We start from the raw sequence: 21236 nt of genomic DNA on the forward strand, positions 1-21236 counted from the left end.
GTGTTTCCTGAAAATATGTCCCTGAGGGTCCCACAACCCCCAGGGAAAAATTTTCAATTTGCACATTGGGCTGCAGAGGGAAGGAGAGATCAGCTACAATTGCTCCCCTGTTGCACACGCAAACTGCTTTTACTTTAAACTAACTAACTAACTAAATAATATTTTAATCCCAAAGAAGTCCCACTGTACTAGATAAAGGTTGCAATCATAACACCTTTACTGAGAAATAAGTTACACAGTGAAACCAGTGACCGACAACCAGACTAACGTAGGGCCAGCACAATGTAGATGGACTGGGGCTGTGCAGGACTTCAACTAATGCAGCACCAATATTTGTATGGTGGGGGACAGATTTTGATGACCTCTCATTTCCCTGGAAGCAATCTGTGCCACCCAAAAGTATGTCCCTGTGGGTAACACACCCTCATGCAATGTCATATTAGTAGGGAACTCTAATATGTGATCACACCATTGCTCTGTTAGTCTGAAAGTCTACCACTGAAACTTCCACACAATAGTTTTTTTTTAAATTGGGATGGATAATCTCTAATTGTATGCTATAGGTTGCAATAATTTCCAATTATAGTCTGACCAGTCACCCCACCTGCATTTATATAATATCTACAGAAAAGTCTATAATTACAGTAATGTGTGGAGGGTGGGAGTCTTAGGATCAAAAGAAAGTGAATTCTGAAGGGTCCTCTCTAAGCATGTGTAATGCATCTGTGGAACACATCCATCTAACCTTCCCTCCCCTGTCGATTAGCTTTAATCAAAGGCTGAATTACCAAATTTCAGAAGCAAGCCTAAAGAACCCACTGTACCTGTTCATCAGCATTTCCACTTCCTTGGTCTTGTGTGAGAGTGAGAGATGACTGTTAAGAAACATCCCCCAGCAGAATTAAACCCTATTTTTGGTAGGTTTCCCGCCTCACTTTTCCAGTTATTTAATTTTCCTTTGAGAGCTGATGATCTGCAAGAGTATTTTACATGCAATTCATAAATAATACTTTAAATTGACTAGCTTTCAGTTTGGGCAACTTTATTAGGCTATTAGATAGGAACTTGAGTAATCAAGGCAATAATTCTGTAGATGTTAAGGTGAGTAATAAAATGGCATTGTATACTATTCTTAAAAGCCAGGAACAATTAAAAAATTGCAATTACATCAAGTAAAATCAATTTTCTTTTACAACTCTTATAATCCTCTAAGCAGTTTTGGCAATACACTACTGAAAATGCCCTTTTAAAATACTCGAGTATGTCACTGGAGGCTTTTCAGACTACACGAGTTGAAAGAGAACAGCTGCTGCAGTTCTATTATATTAACAGGACAAACCTTGCTAGCTGGTCTGATGCTCCACAGTGAATTAGTTTATTTAAATAAGCATGGTAGAACATAGGGCATAGCCGCTATTTTATTTCTACCTTGTCAATTGGCATGGTCCTTAAAGTTACTATTTAAATCTGTTACGATGTTTCTGTTATGCCAGACAGATTTGTGTGAACTCCTTCCTTTCTGTTGGTATTATAACCAAGCAGTAGCTTGGTTACAGAGTCAAGACCTTGATGAGTAGTGTATTAGGAATTTTTGGTAGGGAGAAAAAAGACATTGGAACATAGGAAGCTGCCATGTACCGAGTCAAACCATTGGTGTATCTCGGGGTTTCTTAACCTGGGCCCCCCAGATGTTGATGGACTACAACTCCCATCATCCCCAGCCATACCCATTGTGTCTGGGGATGATAGGAGTTGTAGTCCATCAACATCTGGGGGCCCAAGTTTAAGAAACCCTTCTATCTAGCTCAGTATTGTCTTCACAGATTGGCAGTGGCTTCTCCAAGGTTGCAGGCACAAATCTCTCTCAGCCCTATCTTGGAGAAGCCAGGGACCCCTCCCTTCCTTTAGATTTCTGTTACCAAGCTGGATTTTGCATTATTCATTGTTTTCTCCAACTTAGGGTGACTAGGTGAAACGATCTAGGATTGTACATCTATGTGCATCCTGGTTTCAACACCTATACAAATTGAATGATTCTAATCAATCAATCAATCAATCAACCTTTTTTGTGGTCATAGACCAGCATAAAACATATTTATATTTAAAATGAAGACAAGTTAAAAATTACATGTTATATGATGCTGCTATGATGATACATATTATAAAAAGGCTAAAATTAAGGATGATTGCAATTTAAAAAGAGACAAGTTAAAATAGATATGCAAATACATATTAGTACTAAAAGTGAATACAAGTTAAAAGATATGATGATACATATCATGAAAAGGCTGATTGATTCAACAACTGTTCAAATTATAGAACAGTCCACGTTTGACAGAATTCTTTTTTGAAGCTTTTTTAATTTGTGGCTTCACACTGAACAATTTGATAGGTTAGAAACAGTATATACATGAATAACCACTGCAATAGAAGTATATATGAGTATCCATCAGTCTAGCTCTTTACAGCAGCATCCCTTGTAAAGTCTCAGGCTTAGGTGCTTCTCAGTCATGCTGCCTCAGATACTTTAATATGAATCTGCAGCCCTGGGCACACATAGCATGCAAACTTTACCCATGCAAGACATCTACTACAGTACTACAATAACTTAAAGATGGGACAGTCAAACAAACTCCAAACCACGCTGTGAAAAAAATTCTACACTGATAAAATCTCATTGGTGAAAGTGGTTAATAAATTACCCCTGAGATATTTTCCTTTCTCCATTAGTAAAATAATGTATGTGTAGCTCAGAACAACAAAGACAAAATCTAAGTGCAACTATTAATCAGACTCTCCTTTTATAGTAGACTAGTATTTTTAAGCCCGTTATAATAACGGGCGCTAGGTCCCCCCCCCTTATTCCTTCTTCCTTTGCTCTTGCCCTTTTTTTTGTTTCTTTTTTATTTATTTCTCTTCCTTTCTTTCCTTTCCTCTGCAGTTACCTCTTTGAAACTATGGTCTACTTTACATTGGCTGTGTAGGAAGTTGTATATCAAGTCAGAGACCCTTGATCCGTTCATCAACCTCACTATTGCCTACTACACTGACTGGCAGCATCTCTCCAAAGTTCCAGGCAGGAGTCTTTCCCAGCCCTCCCTGGAGATGCTGCCAGGGCTTGAACCTGGGGTCTTCTGCATGCAATAACTTACTATGGAGTAAGCCTTGTTGAAATCGGTAGGGCTTACTTCTGAGTAAATGTGCACACTGCAGACTCAGGCTGGAAGTATTCTACACACACCACCACCCATCTCCTTTGCAAGCTGCGGTGCAGGCGGCGACGTGACACAGACACACACTAAGCAAGCCAGCCTTGCCTGGTATATGCTTGCTGTAGTGTAGTAGAGAGAGGCTTGGGTTCGCGGGGAGAAAAGGTGCTGGTGTTTCTCTCCGGTGGGGGAAACAGCGCAGAGAGCATGACTGAGCTTCGCCCTTGCTGGAGTGAGAGAAGTGCAAAGAGGAAAGAGTTACCTCCTTGTTCTCTCACCTGCTGGCAAACAAAATGAGGAGGCTGGGAGCAAAAAAGCCTTTTTAGAGGAACCCCCCACCCAGAAAAGGAGGCATAGGAAGAAGCCGGGCAGAGGCACCACTGCGGCCGCCGGCACCGGACGGGGTGAGGAGGCGGCGGCAAGAGGACCGCCTCCCGCGCCTTCCTCCCCGCTGAATTGCCTCCCTGAGGCCGGGTAGGGTGCGCCGTCGCTGCCTCTGTGCTTCTGGTCGGATGGTGAGTGCCGGCCCCGCCGCCATCAGTGCCGCCCGCAACCGCCGTCTTCCCCTTGGCCCTGCCTCCCAGAGTGCCGCCCAGAGTGCCGTCCTGATTGCTGCCCGCCCCCGCCGTCTTTCCCTTCCCGGTGTCCTTTCCTCCGGGCGGACAGATGCGGCAGCAATAGAACCGGCCAGCATGGCTGCCTGGTGTCGGTGGTCCTGTCTCCCTTGGGCTGTTCTGGGCCTGCCCAGGGAGGCAGGGACGCAGATCCCCAACGTTCCAAGGCCACGGCCACTCACTTAGCCTTTTATTATATAGGATGTGGCTGGAATAAAGAGTTTTCATGCTATAAGATATGGGCAAACTAGACAAACTCACCTAGAAGGTTTGCACGTTCCTTTATAGCTTGCTTGAGAAGATGTGAATGTAGAGTGAGAGAAAATTATTTAGAATCCGCCTACAACAGTCTGCTTTAACAAAGAAAGACAAAAACAAAAAAAATGTATTAACAAAACTAGGGATGTGCGAAATGTTTTGGATACAAAATGTTTTGTACCCAAAACAGCCTGTTTCGGGTGTTTTGTAGACAAAACAAAACACCCATTTTCCAGATCCAAAAGTTTTGTATACAAAACAAAACATCCCTATTTCGGCTACAAAACATTTTGTTGTTTCGGACCTCCATTTTGTGGTGATCTCTGAGTCAGTCTCCATTTTGACATCTCTTTGAATTTCCCACCCTTCCCGCCTTCTGATCAGTGACCTAAATCATGGGCTGACCTGCTGACAATTCCCTCCTTGTTCGCCATTGGCTCTTTTGCTTCTTCCCACTCTTTACTGACCCCACATTGGCCAGGGGAAGGGTTGCTAACCCATGGGGTGCTGGGTTCTGCTGTTTCTGTGGTGTTCTGAGTGTAGATTCTCTGGTAACATATGAGAGTGGATTCTTGTTTTTCACTGAAAATCTCATATGCTACCAGAGAATCTACAATGAACACCTCAGAAACAACAAAACCCAGTACCCCACAGGCTTGTGGGTATGGGGGTGGTTGGGCACCCTATGTGCACTACACAACCCCTTGCTCTGGGCAACCCCAGTGCCCCCCAAGTGGAATTATGGGGCTGCTGAAACCTCCATTATTCCCTATGGGAGAAATCTTAAAGACACGTAAACTTCAACAAATCACAAAAGATCAGCCCTTTGCCCAATTCCTTTGAAATAATTCTGGAAGTTTCCCTGCCCCCATTGGGCACTACCACCCACTACACTCTGCTCTGGGTCATCCCTTTCCCCTTGATTTGAAGCGATACATTTGCTGGAATCCCCATTATTCCCTATGGGAAAATTCTTAAAGATGTGTAAACTTGAAAAAAATTTCACCAAAAAAAAATCAGCCATTTGCATAATTACTTTGAAATTTGGGTGGTAGCTTCCACCCATTGGACACTACCACCACCACCCACTCTTTTTTTGACCTGGGACCCTTTTTAAAAATCCAAATCGATTTGGATTCGGAAAATTTGGCTACAAAACAAAATTGGGATGTTTCGATTCGTATACAAATCGAAACAAGAAAATTCCAAAATGCACACCCCTAAACAAAACACAAAAAATATAGAATTGTAGTCAGTTAATTTACTTACTTATTTATTTTTAATTTTATAAACCATCTAATGGTTTACAGATTTAAAAAAAATTAAAACATCCAGCAATTAAACAAAAATCATTAATTAATATATCAAAAAAAATAACTAAAATCCTGAAGAAAGAGGTGTGTCGAGAGCTTAGTTGGCCAGAGATGGGGAAGCTCTTATTCTTTCAGGAAGTGCATTCCAGTGTCCAGGGGCAGCCATAGAGAAGGTCTGGTTCTGAGTTGCCACCAACTGATCTGGTGGCATTCACAGCCAGACCTCTCCTGATGATCTCAGTGAGCAGTGGGGTTCGTGACAGGCACTTTATTGGATCCACACCATTAACATATCATTAGCCAGTGAAGTTCTTTAAGAATAGGTAGGAGTAATATAGTCTCTTCAAGTTGCCCTGGAGATCAACCTTGCTGTCACATTCTGCACTAATAGTAGCTTATCTGTCAATCAATCAATGAATCAATCAATTTATTGCAGTACATAGACCAGAAAAGTGGGGGGGGGAGGGAGAACAGTCAGTCAAATGGTAGTTTCTGGACTACATACAAAGGCAGCCCAACACAGAGCACATTGCAGTAGTCAAGCCTAGAGGTTACCAACATATGCACCGCTGCTTAAAGGTCATTTATCTCAAGAAATGGATATAGCTAGCATATCTATTGAAGCTGATAAAAATCACCCTGGCCACTGCCTCAACCTGAGACATCGGGGAGAGACTTGCATCCAGGAGTACTCTCAAACTACTTTCCTGTTCCTTCTGGGGAAAGGAGAATAAACAGAGTAAATGTTGGTTTGTCTATATTCTAATACTTGCCCAAGCTGATATAATAGGAAGGTAAGTCATATGTGCTGCAGAGAATCCGTAAGTAAGAGGCAATAGTAATGCAGAAGCTGTTGATTCAATGGTCAAAAGTCTCCTGGCAGATGATGCAGCATACGTCCCAGAAATCATAGTAAGTTCAACTGAAGACCCTTTGCACAAGGCTGGGCAGTATATTTATGAGACCTTGCCTGCAAAATTGACTCAGAGACTCACATGTTGTTCAAGCTTATACCAGCATTTCCAATCGATACGTATTGCTATGGGTGTCTAAGAAAGCACCAACAGTCTTGTGCAAGTGTGCAAATACTTAAAGTTGTGCATTGGCATTTCAGGAAAGCAACTTACATTCTTTCCAAGTAACTTGTGTTCTTGAAGTACAGTAGAGGCATGCAACTTTAATTATTTGCACACTTGTGATCTTGAGCAAGACCACGGGCATTTCCTTAGACATCAGCAAGGTGAACCATGGAAGGTGAACCAAAGGTCAAACAGAAACTTATCAATAATAGGTGATTTCAAGAATTTTATTGATTGCATCCTTAGCTCTCTATGACAATGTGTTATCTATCTCCATTTAAGATTTTAAATATCACTATGTACTGTGTACAGAAGCCATTTTCTTTGCTTGTTTACTCATGGTCTAGTTGGAGTTGCCAAATATGAGTCTATCAATGGGGGAGTTAAGCAACCAGTAGTATTTTCTGCCATTGAAATAAATGAAAATTTAAAATAATTGGCTTACATACTGTGCAGCACTCCACTATCCAAGAGCAGGGCATGCATACAGCTTCTGCATCACTGAACAGTTTGTCATCACTGCTTTAAAATGTGGAGCAGTTCTTTACCTCCTAACCAGTGTGTCATTGCTCTGCACCACTACTTCTGTTCTTCCCACTGGATGTAGTGGTGCAGCAGTGATGATGCACTACTCAGGAGGCATGCGACAACTGCATTCACAAGTAGGGAAGACAGACTGTTCAATGATGCAGAAGCTTCATGTGTGCACTGCTCTTGGATCAGAGGGGCTCTGCATAGTATGTAAGCCATTAACGTTTATTGGATAATCCCCAGAGATTTTACATTTGGGTACAACATCTATAATGGGTGTAAACATCTTCTGGGAAATGTTAAAGGTTAGATTATAAAATTTTATTTATTTATTTATTCATTCATTCATTTAATTCTAATTCTATACTGCCCTTCGAAAAATGGCTCAGGGCGGTTTACACAGAGAAATAATAAATAAATAAAGTTTATTTAAAGTTTATTAAAGTAAATTAAAGTTTATTTTAAAATAAAAGTTTTAATTAAGACTATTCATATAGAAATAATACTGTAAATATATCAATATTTCAGATTCTGTATGGAAGAGGTTAGCCTGACATTACTTTATTTAGTGCACATTCTTGAGATTTATATTAAAGACACATGATTTCTTGAACAATGCATAATATTCTCCCCCTGCCCAGTGTGGGCTAATATTTAATGGCTTGGGATTGGTAGACCTTTGGGTTTGAGCTTTGGATTAAAACTTCATCATGTTGTTTTAGTTTTGTTAGTTTTATGTTTTCAACATTTGGTTTTCAATGTGAGCTCTATAGATATAGCAAATTAAACTACATATATTCTGCAGTGGAAGACTTTGTGGCATCCTTTAAAACAATATTTATTTATTTATTTATTTATTTAGAATGATAATTATCTTTATTTCACTGATAATCAAAGCAAATTATAAGCCACACAAACAAATCTATAAAACAGTGGCTGATACCCAGACTAACAATGCACTACTGCTACATGAAAAACATTGTTGGTGGTGCTAAGTTTCCAACATGCAGCACGGCACTCACATGGGGGTGGGGTGGGTGGGAATTTGTAATAACCTCCCCTTCTCCCATAAGTGCTCTGTGCCATGTGAAAATATGTCCTAGAGGACTGCATGATTTTCAGGAACTCATGTGGAACAGTGCTTCTGGGGGAAGGAGATATCACTGAAATTCACTGCCCTGTCCATGCAATTACCACTGCTGATTGGTCAAAGCCATTAGGAGTGCCACCACTTCTACAGAACGGGCACATCCTTCACCTGGATGTCAACCAATAAATTCAAACCAAATAAAAGATCTGCACATTAAAAAACCAACTGTGTCAGGAATGTTGGAAAGATGAATTGAAATAAGCGGGTCTTAACTGCCCTGCACAAATGACCTATTAATGGAAGAAGATTGATCTTCCTGTCTTTCATGTCTGCCTGCCAAACAGGTGGCAATGGAACAGAGAAAAGGGCCTTAGATGTTCATCTCAAAATTCAGGCAAGTTCAGATGGAAGGAGTCAGTTCATAAGATGCTCCAGCTTTAGGAGTAAAGACCAAAACTTTGAACTGAGCCCAGGAATGAATTAGTAAGCATTATAGGGGTGTGCAATTCGGATTTTCTGTGTTTCAATTTGTAACCAAATCGAAACAACCCTGATTCGATTTGGATCCGAATCTGACCCATCCGAATCACCCCAAATTCGATTCAGATCCAAATCGCGGCTGATCCGAATCGAATCAATTTGGGTTTTGGATCTGTCCTATTAATTTCCCCAGATTCCCAGCTTTCATTAAAAAAAAAAAAGCTAAGCTCTAGCCTTTATAGAAGTGGAGTTATGGAGCAAAATGTGTGGTCACTATTTTTTAAGTGTTCGGATTCTTTGGTGTATAATAACTTTCACTCAATGAATCCTTATGAGGATTCATTACACACCTTCATTTCTTCTATTCATTTTGACTGTCTTTTAGACAGTGCCAATTGTCAATTGCCATGTGCCAACTACACCCCACTCCCATCCACAAGGCAGTGAGGTACTACTCAGTTTAAGTTAAGTGCCTAATGGGTAGAGGCTACCACCCAAATTGCAGATGAATTGGACAAAGGGCTGATTTTTGGTGAATTGTTGAAGGTTTAGTGTCTTTGAGGCAGATTTGGGGCATAAAGTGGGATCTGGGGTGGAAGAGTGTGGTGAGGTGGTAGTGCCTAATGGGTGGAGGCTACCACCCAAATTGCAGAGGGATTGTGCAAAGGGCTAGTTTTTGGTGAATAGTTGAAGGTTTAGTGACTTTGAGGCAGATTTGGGGCATAAAGTGGGATCTGGGGTTGAAGAGTGTGGTGAGGTGGTAGTGCCTAATGGGTGGAGGCTACCACCCAAATTGCAGAGGGATTGGGCAAAGGGCTGGTTTTTGGTGAATAGTTGAAGTTTACTCATCTTTAAGGTTTTCCCCTGTAAGGTATAATGGAGGTTTCAGCAGCCCCATAAGTGCACTTGGAGGGCGCTGGGGTGGCCCAGAGTGAGTGGTGGTGTAGTGCACATAGGGTGCCAGCCACTCCCATGGGGTTGCTAACCCATGGGGTACAGGGTTCTGTTGTTTCTGAGGTGGTCTGAGAGTAGATTGTATGGTAGCAAATGAGAGTGGATTCATGGTTTGTATTGAAAATCTCATTTGCTACCAGAGACTCTACTCTCAGAACACCTCAGAAACAACAAAACCCTGAACCCCATGGGCTAGAAACCCATGGGGATGGCTGGCACCCTCTGTTCACTACACCACCACTCACTCTGGGCCACCCCAGCACCCCCCAAGTGCAGTTATGGGACTGCTGAAACCTACATGATTTCCTATGGAAAACTTCAACAATTCACCAAAAACCAACCCTTTGCCCAATCCCTCTGCAATTTGGGTGGTAGCCTCTACCCATTAGGCACTTAACTTAAACTGAGTAGTACCTCACTGCCTTGCGGGTGGGAGTGGGGTGTAGTTGGCACATGGCAGTTGACAATTGGCACTGTCTAAAAGACAGTCAAAATGAATAGAAGAAATGAAGGTGTGTAATGAATCCTCATAAGGATTCATTGAGTGAAAGTTATTATACACCAAAGAATCCAAACACTTAAAAAAATAGTGACCACACATTTTGCTCCATAACTCCACTTCTATAAGGGCTAGAGCTTAGCTTTTTTAAAAAAAATGAAAGCTGGGAATCTGGGGAAATTAATAGGACAGATCTGAAACCCGAATCGAATCGAATCAGCCACGATTAGATTTTTACCCGAATCTAGCCAATGGAGCACAGGGGTAATTCGTTTTGTCTCCGAATCACCCGAATCAGCTAGATTCGAGTACAAATCGATTTGTATCTGAATCGATTCACACATCCCTAGTAGGCAATGCAGATGATATAATGGCAAAGTGAAGTGATCCATTGTATGGGAGCTGCATTTTGCACCAATCAGTGTTCTAGCTCTTCAGAGGCATCCCCATGTACAGCATCTTAGCATAATCTAATGTAGAGAAAACTAAGTCATGAATGACACAAGCGGCCAGGTCCACTTTCTCAAGAAACGTCACCACTGGGGCAGCAACTGAAGCTTCTAGAAGGCATTAAGCTTCTTGGGCATCACTACCACCAGAGTAGGTACTGGGTAGTATTGGGTTAACCATATTAGATGGAGTAGAACAACTAGAATGAATAGTATGTATTTATGTTGTATTGTGGGGGTGTACTACAAGGCAGAAGGCACTTTAACATTATTTGAGTTTCAGGACAATTCCACAGTCCCTGTTAAACCATATTAACAATAGACTAAAATACTCAATTCCCTTTGATTATCCAGTCTAGATTACCAAATATTCCTTTCCCCCCTTCTTTCCTTTAAAGCAGAACTGATCATGTCCACGTGACCTCAGTGAGTGAAACAGGAGGAATAAACTCTTTTGAGAAGAAGTACTGTGCAAATCTGAAAAGAGACTTTCCCCCTCATTAATCTAGTAGAGAAGCTTTCCCATTAGAGCAAGCTGCTAAGACTGGAACAAGTACTCTGTCATTTTTTTCAGTAATAACCTCTGGCAAGAGCTCTATCTCGGCATTCAGTAGGTTTCTATCTGTAGCTACCTTGATATTAGTCATTAAGTCAGGCAGTAAAACACAGATATTTGGGGTTTTTTAATGCTAGAAAAGAGAGTGGTTTCAGAAAATGCAGCTTCCACTTAAAATGTGTATTTGTATATCTATTTACTTCATGTAAGATATTAAACACATTTTAAATATTTTAAACTAGCTTCTTAGCAGAGTTCCTGAATTTATAAGTTATGTTCATGCCCATCTCAGAAGTGTATTTTCCCCACCCCAGGATTACTTGAGTGGGGGAAAGAATCAATTGTTGTCTCAGGGCAGGATCAAAAGAGGTGTGGGAAGAACTTATGCATATGTGCCGCTCCCTTTCCAGTGTATCCCTTCATGCTTCTTAAATAGAAAGTGGACCATTCTGGAATGACAAAAGAAGAAGCTGCAGTTGGAAAGGGAAATCAAAGGGTCCCAATACATTCTCAAAAGGGAGTGGCTGCACACATAAGCCCTCTGCATTTACAAAAGCAGGGGGACACTGTACTCACATACTGCATCCCAAGAACATGCCTGAAAGTCCTGGGACTCCAATGGTTGCCTTCACATGCAGTCTCCCCTACTTAAGTATCACCCTGGTGCTGACATGCTCAGAAGCCTTACCCCTGCACAGTCTATGCTTACAGCTCCACCTCCCCACCCCCGACACAAATGCTATAAGCATGAAGAGATTCTGTGATCAGAAGAATTTCTTTATGTATACAGTGTTTGGCTCTGCAGGCAAATGATGAAAGCATGGATAGTGTGGTGGTAAGACTTTGAGCACAACAGTGCTGGAGTGAGGCTTACAGGTGTGCTCTTGGGACACTGTTCATAGGCGCAGCATCCCTTTTTTAAAACCTGGAGAGTGCTATTGGGTTCTCTTGACCCTGGTCTTTTGTGAAAAAGGCACAGCAAGGCTACGAGGTACATATACCAACCAGTAGATTATCCATAGAGATTGTAAGTAGGGATGTACCTGAACTTCAGTTCATACAGCAATTCAAAAATGAGCCAGTTTGTGGTTTGGTGAAGCAGTCCGTTCTGGTTCAGCCCAACCATGAGCCAGTTCGGTGGTCTGAGAGCAGCACTGGGGAGGGTGGTAGGGATGTGTGATCCAGCTGGACCTCAAGCTGGTTCTCCATCAAACTGGTCCAGCTTGAGGGCTCACCCTTCTTCAAGTAACTTCAAGTGTATGTTGATGGGATCTGAGCTGTCGGTGACTGACCAGGAGAGGGATCTTGGGGTCGTGGTGGACAGCTCGTTGAAAGTGTCGACACATGTGCAGCAGCTGTGAAAAAGGCCAGTTCCATGCTAGGGATCATTAGGAAGGGGATTGAAAATAAAACTGCTAATATTATAATGCCCTTTTACAAAACTATGGTGTGGCTACACCTGGAGTACTGTGTACAATTCTGGTCACCACATCTAAAAAAGGACATTGTTGAACTGGAAAAGGTGCAGAATAGGGCAACCAAGATGATCAGGGGCCTAGAGCACCTTTTTTATGAGGTAAGGCTACAACACCTGGGGTTATTTAGTTTAGAAAAAGCATGACTGCAGGGAGACATGATAAAGGTCTATAAAATCATGCATGGTGTGGAGAAAGTGGATAGAGAGAAATTCTTCTCCCTCTCACATAATACTAGAACCAGGAGTCATCCCATGAAATTGATTGCCAGGAAATTTAGGATCGGCAAACATAGGTACTTTTTCACACAACACATAATCAACTTGTGGAATTCTCTGCCACAATATGTAGTGACAGCCAACAACCTGGATGGCTTAAGAGGGGTTTTGAAGACTTCATGGAGTAGAGGTCTATCAACAGCTACTAGTTGGAGGGCTATAGGCCACCTCCAGCCTCAAAGGCAAGATACCTCTGAGTACCAGTTGCTCCCCCCCCCAATAATTTTTGTTTTTATTAGTAATAGAAATAGAACTGGTTCCATCTCTGAGATTGACATAATAATACATGAATAAGAGCAATTACTCATCCACAGCAAAGAAAGCAAGAAAAAGGAAAAAAAGACTTGTACAGAGTAATAATATTTAAGTATAATTGAATGAATTAAGATAATCTATAAAAAATAGAGGGTACGTCTGAAAACTAAATCTAGTCGTCAGAGAAAAAATGAACCTTGAAACTCACACAGAACTCTCACCTTGGCCTCAAAAGAACGATTTAAAACATAAAAATTCAATGGAGAAGAAAATGTATGCGTTAAAAGACAGGTTCTACCAAAAGGAGAAGGTATATATATTGTATATACGAAGCCACATATCCACCAATATTTTGTAATCAAAATTCCCATCTTGTCCCATATAGGTTTGCAAAACGTCACAGTAAAGTAAGTGACAGAAATCAGTTAAACTTTCAGCAGTCGTCCTCTTCATTTAACAAACAAAAATCCGGAGAGAAAAACTGAGTATCAGTTGCAAGGGAGTAACAGCATGCCCTCAACTCCTGCCTGTAGGCTTCCAGCGGCATCTGGTGGGCCACTGTGTGAAACAGGATGCTGGACTAGATGGGCCTTGGGCCTGATCCAGCAGGGCTGTTCTTATGACTGGGCCCAGTTTGACTCAAGGTTGAGCTAACTGCCCTCCCTCCGCCAGCTCGAACTCAACCAGGCAAACTCAGGGCAGTGAGCGGCATCTATTAAAGTGAGTACAGCAGGTGTGTGACCTCCGCTGCATGCAGCTTCCTGCTGTGGCGTTGCTCCTTCCAACAGCCCGTGTGTGGCACCAGGTGGTACCAGCATGCAATGGCCTCCACACATGTGTGGAAGCCATTTGCATGATCAGTAACACCAGACATAGGAAGTATGTCTCCTTCATAACTCCACAGAAATGATACCACTGCAAGAGAGTATTTGTGGCATTTTTGGTTAATCCATTCCTTGATCCAGGCCAACCTTTGAATGGTGCTTTAGTTACTTTTATTCCAGTCCTGGTGTAGAGAGAGGCAGGGACAACAAACAGCCAGCAGCAAGAGTATTGAAACCAGACTGCACCTGCCTCTCTGTAAATAGTATCTATTTCAATAAACCATTAATATTCCTGATTCTACTCCATTACATCCTTGCATACTACAACTCTTTCCTCTGGGTTCTACACTGGCAACCAGAATGGCTAAGAACCCCTCCATAAACCAGCCAAGCAACAAAACTCTTATCTCAATAACAGAAAGCAAATAGAGAGGAAAAGGCCTACAAGTCACAGAGAGGACAAAAGAAGGCAAGGGACAGAAACAAGGACACACAATTCTTCTAACCAGGTATTTCTGTCTGTCTGTTCCTCACTTGGAATTCTGAATTTTTCTTCATAGCGATAACATACTGTGTAACGCAAAGCTTTTGTAGTATCCTGCTTTTGAGTGCAGCAGCCATCTTATCTACTGTATAGTCTCTTCACTCTGCCTGAAGGAGTGGAGTGGCAGCCATTTTGAGTGCTTCTTTTATCCAGTGGAACAGCGTACTTTTCCAACAGTGACTGGTTCTTCTCCCAGTTTTATGAGCTTCTGCTTTTGTTGTTATCAGTATGCTTCCTGCTTTTCCTAAATTTGCTATTCATGACTCCCACTCTATATAGTGGGACCTAGATGAGACCATCGGTTTAAAAGACTGGAAAATCTATTTCTTGTGATAAAGGGAAATGACCTCACCATCCAGCAGGCAATGCTGTTACATTTTGCAGGCAGTTTAGTTCACCAGATTTTTAAAACATTACCTGATACTGGAAATGGTGATGATTATGAAAAGGCAAAGCTAGCACTCATCAAGTATTTTAAGCTCTGTGAAAACATAGACTTTGAGCAGTATATCAAGCATATCAAAAGGAAGGAGAAAGTACTGATGCATATCACACCCATCTTCATCACCTTGCATGGTCCTGTGAATTCACAAACAGACAATGAGATAAAGGCATAAGGATGTTTCTCAGCCAAGTTTTGGTGACAAATTCTACATAAACCCCAGATGACTCTCACCAAAATATTGGACACTGCTTGAGCAAATGAAGTGTCTGAACAACATGACCAATTGATTGAGCAAGGCAGCCATGATCCTCAAACAGAAACTACAAAAGCTTCAGAGACACCCCAGTTGCAGTAGCCAACACTTTCTAGAGCTACCAATCCATCTTCAACCATGCAGTATGTGCCTGAGCAGATGGCCCAATAAGTTTGTTACAACTGTGGTGGATCACACACAAACACCCCACAAGGGTGTTTGCCCTGCCAGGGGCACAACTTGCCCTGCCATAGTGGGGAAACAGCCACTATGTAAGAGTCTGCATGTCCTCACAGATTATCTTGTGCCATCGCCAGCATGGTCATGGGCAGACAAATGTTCTTTGGGCTGATTTTCCTGAGGAAGATAACTCATACATCTATACTGTATGTTCTCCAGTGCCAACTACTTCATCGCTATGTTTCATCGCTGTATATTCATAGGACACAAAGTTTGTGTTTATTTTATTTTTAAAATTTGATTTATATACCGCCCTTCAAAAAAATTGATACAGGCGCAGCTATAAATGTGATGGCCCAAAATGTCCATGATGCACTTCCTCAGAAACCACTGTTGGTGCACTCAACCATGAAAGTGTACCCCTATGCAACTCCACCTTGATTTCCTCTGTGAGGCATCTTCCAGGCACATTTTACCTTCCAGGACACATCTGTTATATGTCCCATGTGTGTTGCATCTAGTGGCGATACATTGATCACCTGTGACACAGCTACAGGTCCACTCCCTACTGTTCTACCAGTGTGGCACTAGCTACCCTTATGTTTGACAGACAAGTTTGGACAAAACTGCCTCAATATGACACTCCATGTCAGGACACTGTTTTACATCAACGTGTTGAAAATTCAAAGAGAGTAATGAAACAGTACACTGATCAATGCAGGTGAGCCACTATACTACCATTGAAAGTGGGTGACATGGTTCTAGTGAAAAACCTCCGGCCTTGGAACAGGCTGAAAAACCTTTGGCCAGGTGCCTTGCAGGGAGGAAGAACCTTAACATCTGCTTCCCAGAGACAGCTGCTGCCTAGTGGTGAGAGCCTGTGTAACTGTTGTCTGCTGTTGTCAACCTGCCAACCTGTGTGCCCCATAATGTGTGGGGCTGTGATTGCTGCTTTGTGGGTGAGTCTGTGTGGGATTGGGGCCAGCTGGAGTGAGTCAGCAGATCCTGAGGACCATCTGCCCAGATTAGCCATCTTTCTGGGCTTGTAAAAGGGCTGCTGCCCTGTGGTGGTGGGCCTGCCTCCAAAGGGGCGACGCCAAAGGGGGTCGCCCCTTTAGTGGAGCCACTTTGGGGGACAACAAAGGTGAGGGCCAGGTGGTGTTTTTTGGCTTCTGTTGTTTTTCGGTCCAGGGTGTTTCAGATCTGTCTTGGTTTGTCTAGGGATGGGGAGACAGGGGGCGTGTCCACTGACTATGGGGTGGCTATTCCGGTGGTGGTGGGGAATAGAAGAAGTAAAGTTGGCAGGTCAGCAAGTGGTTACAGGAGTAGAGAAGTCAGAAATCTATCAGCTGTTTCCTCTTCTGATGGTCCTGCCAGCTCTTTGACCTTGGGGAGCAGTGCCAACCTCCCATAGACCCTCAACTTGCTCCCCTGTAATGCCAGGTTTGCCCAGAATAAGTTGGAAACCATCCATGATTTGAATCTGGATAAAGGGGCAGACCTGGTATGTATTACAGAGATTTATTTGGGGGAGGCTGGTGGCCCAGTTTGGCCCCAGCATCTCCCTCCAGGATATTCTGTTGAGGAGCAGGTGCAGGCATGTGGGCAGGGAGGTGGAGTGGCTGTGGTCTATAAGAATAACCTCTCCCTGACCAGGATCCTTGTTGAAGTGTCAGACCATATTGAATGTGTGTACCTAAGTTTGGGGACCAGGGATAGACTAGGACTTCTGTTGGTGTACCGATCAGCCTGCTGCCCAGTGGAGTCCATAACTGAGCTTGACAGCCTTGGTTTCGGGTTTGGCGTTGGAGTCCCCCAGGCTTGTGGTGCTGGGGAACTTCAATTTGCACTTTGGGACCAATTTGTCCGGGGTGGCTCAGGTGTTCATAGTGGCCATGACAACTATGGGCCTATCCCAAGGGGTCTTGGGACCGATGCACGTTGCTGGTCACACACTTGATCTGGTCTTTAAATATAATCAGGGTGGTTTTCTGTGGGTGGGGACTCCTGTGATTTCCCCATTCTCATGGATGGATCACCATCTGTTTAAGGTTGGACTCACAGTCACACCCCATCTTCGCAGGGGCGAGGAGCCCATTAGAATGGTCCACCTGAGAAGGCTATTGGATCCAGTAGGGTTCCAAGAAGCCTTGGAGGGATTTAGTGTTGGATCTGCAGATAATCCTATTGATGCCCTGGTGGAGAATTGGAACAGGAAACTCACCAGGGCTCCCTGTCTGACCCACTTGAAATATGGCCCCTTGGTATAGGGAAGAACTACAGGGGCTGAAGTGGTGATGTAGATGACTAGAGTGCAAGTGGAGGAAGACCTGACTCGAATCTGACAGATTACAACATAGAGCACAATTGAAAACCTATGCTCTGGCAATATGGGCGGCAAAGTAGCTATTCTTTTCAGCCCATATTGCCTTCACAAGTTCACGTCCAATGGAGTTGTTTAGGGTTGTGAGAGGGCTAGTAAGTGCCCCTCCACCCTTGAATCAGAACATGGAACCATCTGTTACCTGCTGTGATGTGTTTAATGAGTTTTGTGTGGATAAGATCTCTCGTATTTAGGCCGACTGGGATTTAGACCCCACAATTACTGAAGTATCTGAATGGGAGGAGTCCAGCAACTCCTCTTATGTGGTCAGGCTGGATCAGTTCCAGTTTGTGATTCATGAGGATGTGGACAAGCTGCTTGGAGCAGTGCGGCCTACCACCTGTTCTCTTGACCCTTGCCCGACATGAATTAAACTATCTGGCAGGGAAGTTGTTATAGAACGCCTAGTAGAGATCATAAATACTTATATGAGGGAGGGAAGGATGCCTCCTTGCTTTAAGGAGGCAATTATTAGACCTCTTTTGAAGATGCCTGCGTTGGGTCCCTCAGAGTTAAGCCAACTATAGGCTTGTCTACAACCTTCCGTGGCTTGGCAAGGTAATTGAGAGGGTGGTGGCCTTCCAACTCCATGCAGTCTTGGATAAAACTGATTATCTAGACCCATTTCAGACTGGCCTTCAGGTGTGCTATGGGGTGGAGACTGCCTTGGTCGGCCTGATGGATGATCTCCAATTGGGAATTGACAAAGGGAGTGTGACTCTGTTGGTCCTTTTGGACCTCTTGGTGGCTTTTGATACTATTGACTATAGTATCCTTCTGAAGCATCTGAGGGGGTTGGGGGTGGGAGGCACTGCTTTGCAGTGGTTCCACTCTTACCTCTTAGGCAGGTTCCAGATGGTTCCAATCAGGGACTGTTGTTCTTCAAAATCTGAACTTCAGTATGGTGTCCCTCAGGGCTCTGTATTGTCCGATGTTGTTTAACATCTACATGAAACTGCTGGGAGAGTTCATCAGGAGATTTGGTGTAGGGTGTTATCAGTATGCTGATGACACCCAAATCTTTTCTCCATGTCAACATCATCAGGAGAAGGCATAACCTTCTTAAATGCCTTCCTGGAGGCAGTGATGGGCTGGATGAGAGATAACAAGCTGAGGCTGGATCCAGATTAGATGGAGGTACTTATTGTGTAGGGTTGTAACTTGGGAGATTTATTTGTGTATTTATTTGATTTCTATACCCCCCCTTCCAAAAAAGGCTCCGTGTAAGAAAAAGGCTATTTCTTACACGGAGAAATAATACATAAATGAGATTTTGATCTGCCTGTTCTGGATGGGGTCTCATGTCCCCAGAAGATACAGGTACGCAGTCTGGGGGTGCTTCTGGATCCAAACCTCTCCCTGGAGTCCTAGGTTGAGGCAGAGGCCAGAAGTGCCTTTTATCAGCTTTGGTTGATACGCCAGCTGTGTCCGTTTCGTGAGATAAATGACCTCAGAACAGTAGTATATCTGCTGGTAACTTCTAGGCTGGATTACTGCAATGCGCTCTATGTGGGGCTGCCTTTGTACGTTGTCCGGGAACTGCAGTTGGTCCAAAATGCGGCAGCCAGGTTGGTCTCTGGGTCATCTCGGAGAGACCATATCACTCCTATCTTAAAAGATCTACACCGGTTGCTGATAAGTTTCCCGGCAAAATACAAGGTGTTGGTTATTACCTATAAAGCCCTAAACAGCTTGGGCTCTGGGTGTTTAAAAGAACGTCTTCTTCACTATGAACCACACCACCCATTGAGATAATCAGGAGAGGTTCATCGGCAGTTGCCACCAGCTCGTCCGGTGGCTGCTCAGGGACGGGCCTTATCCATTGCTGCCCTGAGGCTTTGGAACACACTCCCTGTTGAAATAAGAGCCTCCCCATCTCTTACAACGTTTTAAAAGGCAGTTAAGGCACATTTGTTTACCCAGGCTTTTAATTAGATACTGTTTTAATTGCTTGATTTTTAATAGTTTTGACCTTTTAAATTTTAAATTGTTGTAATGTTTTAAACTTTTTATTTGTTGTTTTTATTGTTTTGTGGTAAACTGCCCAGAGACGTGCATTTTGGGTGGTATACAAATATGTTAAATATTATAAACAAACTGTCACTGACCTTTCATCCTGCACCATATCAAATAACGCAGATAAAAGGTACCATGATCATCACAGCCCAGAGGGGTAATCACAATGTCATAAGAAATTCATCACGTGCCAATCCAGTGCAGAGCACTCATCAGGCTTCAAGCTCGGATGATGTTGATGGCTCCAAACCCAGTGACAATGCCATCCCATCCAGCTCTCCTGATACGCGAGTCTTTGTGGCCCCCTCTGATCCTGAGCAGTGCTATCCATGTTACCCACAAAGGATCAATTGTTGAGCTCCAAATGCAGGACTATACTACATAGCAATAGCTGGTCATGAATCTGTGGACTAACTTTGTGTTCTTGTTTTATGTGTATAGTTTAGTATTTCAAATTTTGTTAGTATTTTGATGGGACTGGTCTTTTATTAGGAGAAAAGGAGGGACGTGGTATTTTTGGTGAATCCATTCAGGCCAGCTTTTGACTGGCACTTTAGCTAGTTTTATTCCGGTTCTAGAGTTGAGGTGGGGCTAATAAATGACCAGCAGCAAGAACATTGAAAGCAGTCTGCGCTTGCCTCTCTGTAAATAAGATCTATTTCATTAAACCATTGTTATTCCTGATTCTACTCCACTGACTTGTCCTTGTAAATCACAACTCTTTCCTCTGGATTCTACAGTATGCGTATACAAATCCTATGCATTTCACTAGAGCTTGCTGAAGAGAACTTCATGGATAATTGTGCTCTAAGATCATAACTTAGTTGATTTCAGAATGTAGACCTCTTTCACTTTTCAGCTGGGTTTGCATGATATCTAGACAAAACACACAACTCAGGAAAGTGCCCACAGGATCATAGCCTTAATTATAAGCAATACAAACTTTGCTTCTGAGGGAAAGCCTTTGTTTTAGCTTTGTCATATATTATGAAGAGCAAAGATTAAAAATATTTACATATTGTAATTACTGGTAGCATGTGTTACTATAAGTAATGGAGTGTATGTGCTTAAATGTACACTTGATACCCAGCATGGTGTAGTGGTTAGAGTGCTGGACTAGGACTGGGTAGACCCGAGTTCAAATCCCCATTCAGCTATGGTACTAGCTGGCTGACTCTGGGCCAGTCACTTGTCTCTCAGCCTAACCTACTTCACAGAGGTGTTGTGAGGAGAAACTTAAGTATGTAGTACACTGCTCTGGGCTCCTTGGAGGAACAGCGGGATATAAATGTAATTAATAATAATAATAATAATATATTATATATTAATATTATATAATATATATATAAAATATATTATATATATTAGTATTATTTATATATATATATATATATATATATATATATATATATATAAAATATATTATATATATTATATATAATATATTATATATATTATATATAATATAATATATTATTATATTATATTATATTATATTATATTTATATTAATACAACTGACAATAAAATTCAGCCATCCGAGGTCCTTGGG

The 21236-nt window shown here is 42.5% G+C and overlaps 1 protein-coding gene and 1 long non-coding RNA gene across 11 annotated transcripts in view; one reads left to right on the forward strand and one right to left on the reverse strand.

The window, feature by feature from the left end:
- Window positions 1–21236, forward strand: part of DLGAP2 (DLG associated protein 2) — a 691732-nt gene that overhangs the window by 10283 nt on the left and 660213 nt on the right. Inside the window, exon 1 of one of the 10 annotated variants that reach the window (XM_053286139.1) lies at window positions 14070–14373. The exons of 5 other annotated variants lie outside the window; for them this stretch is intronic. The gene's annotated coding sequence lies outside the window, so the exon portion shown is untranslated. Of the gene's footprint in view, window positions 1–14069; window positions 14374–14539; window positions 16157–21236 lie in introns of those variants that run through there. 4 more of the 10 variants (XM_053286137.1, XM_053286138.1, XM_053286144.1 and 1 more) reach the window with 4 other exon arrangements.
- On the reverse strand, window positions 1754–15260 carry LOC128340690 (uncharacterized). Its single transcript, XR_008313890.1, has 5 exons — window positions 15085–15260; window positions 14371–14987; window positions 12076–12387; window positions 4085–4173; window positions 1754–3436 (listed from the first exon to the last, which is right to left on the reverse strand). It is a non-coding gene; the product is annotated as an uncharacterized LOC128340690 (long non-coding RNA).

Source organism: Hemicordylus capensis, chromosome 1 (genome assembly GCF_027244095.1).
Source record: "Hemicordylus capensis ecotype Gifberg chromosome 1, rHemCap1.1.pri, whole genome shotgun sequence".
In the NCBI taxonomy this organism is placed as follows: Eukaryota; Metazoa; Chordata; class Lepidosauria; order Squamata; family Cordylidae; genus Hemicordylus; species Hemicordylus capensis.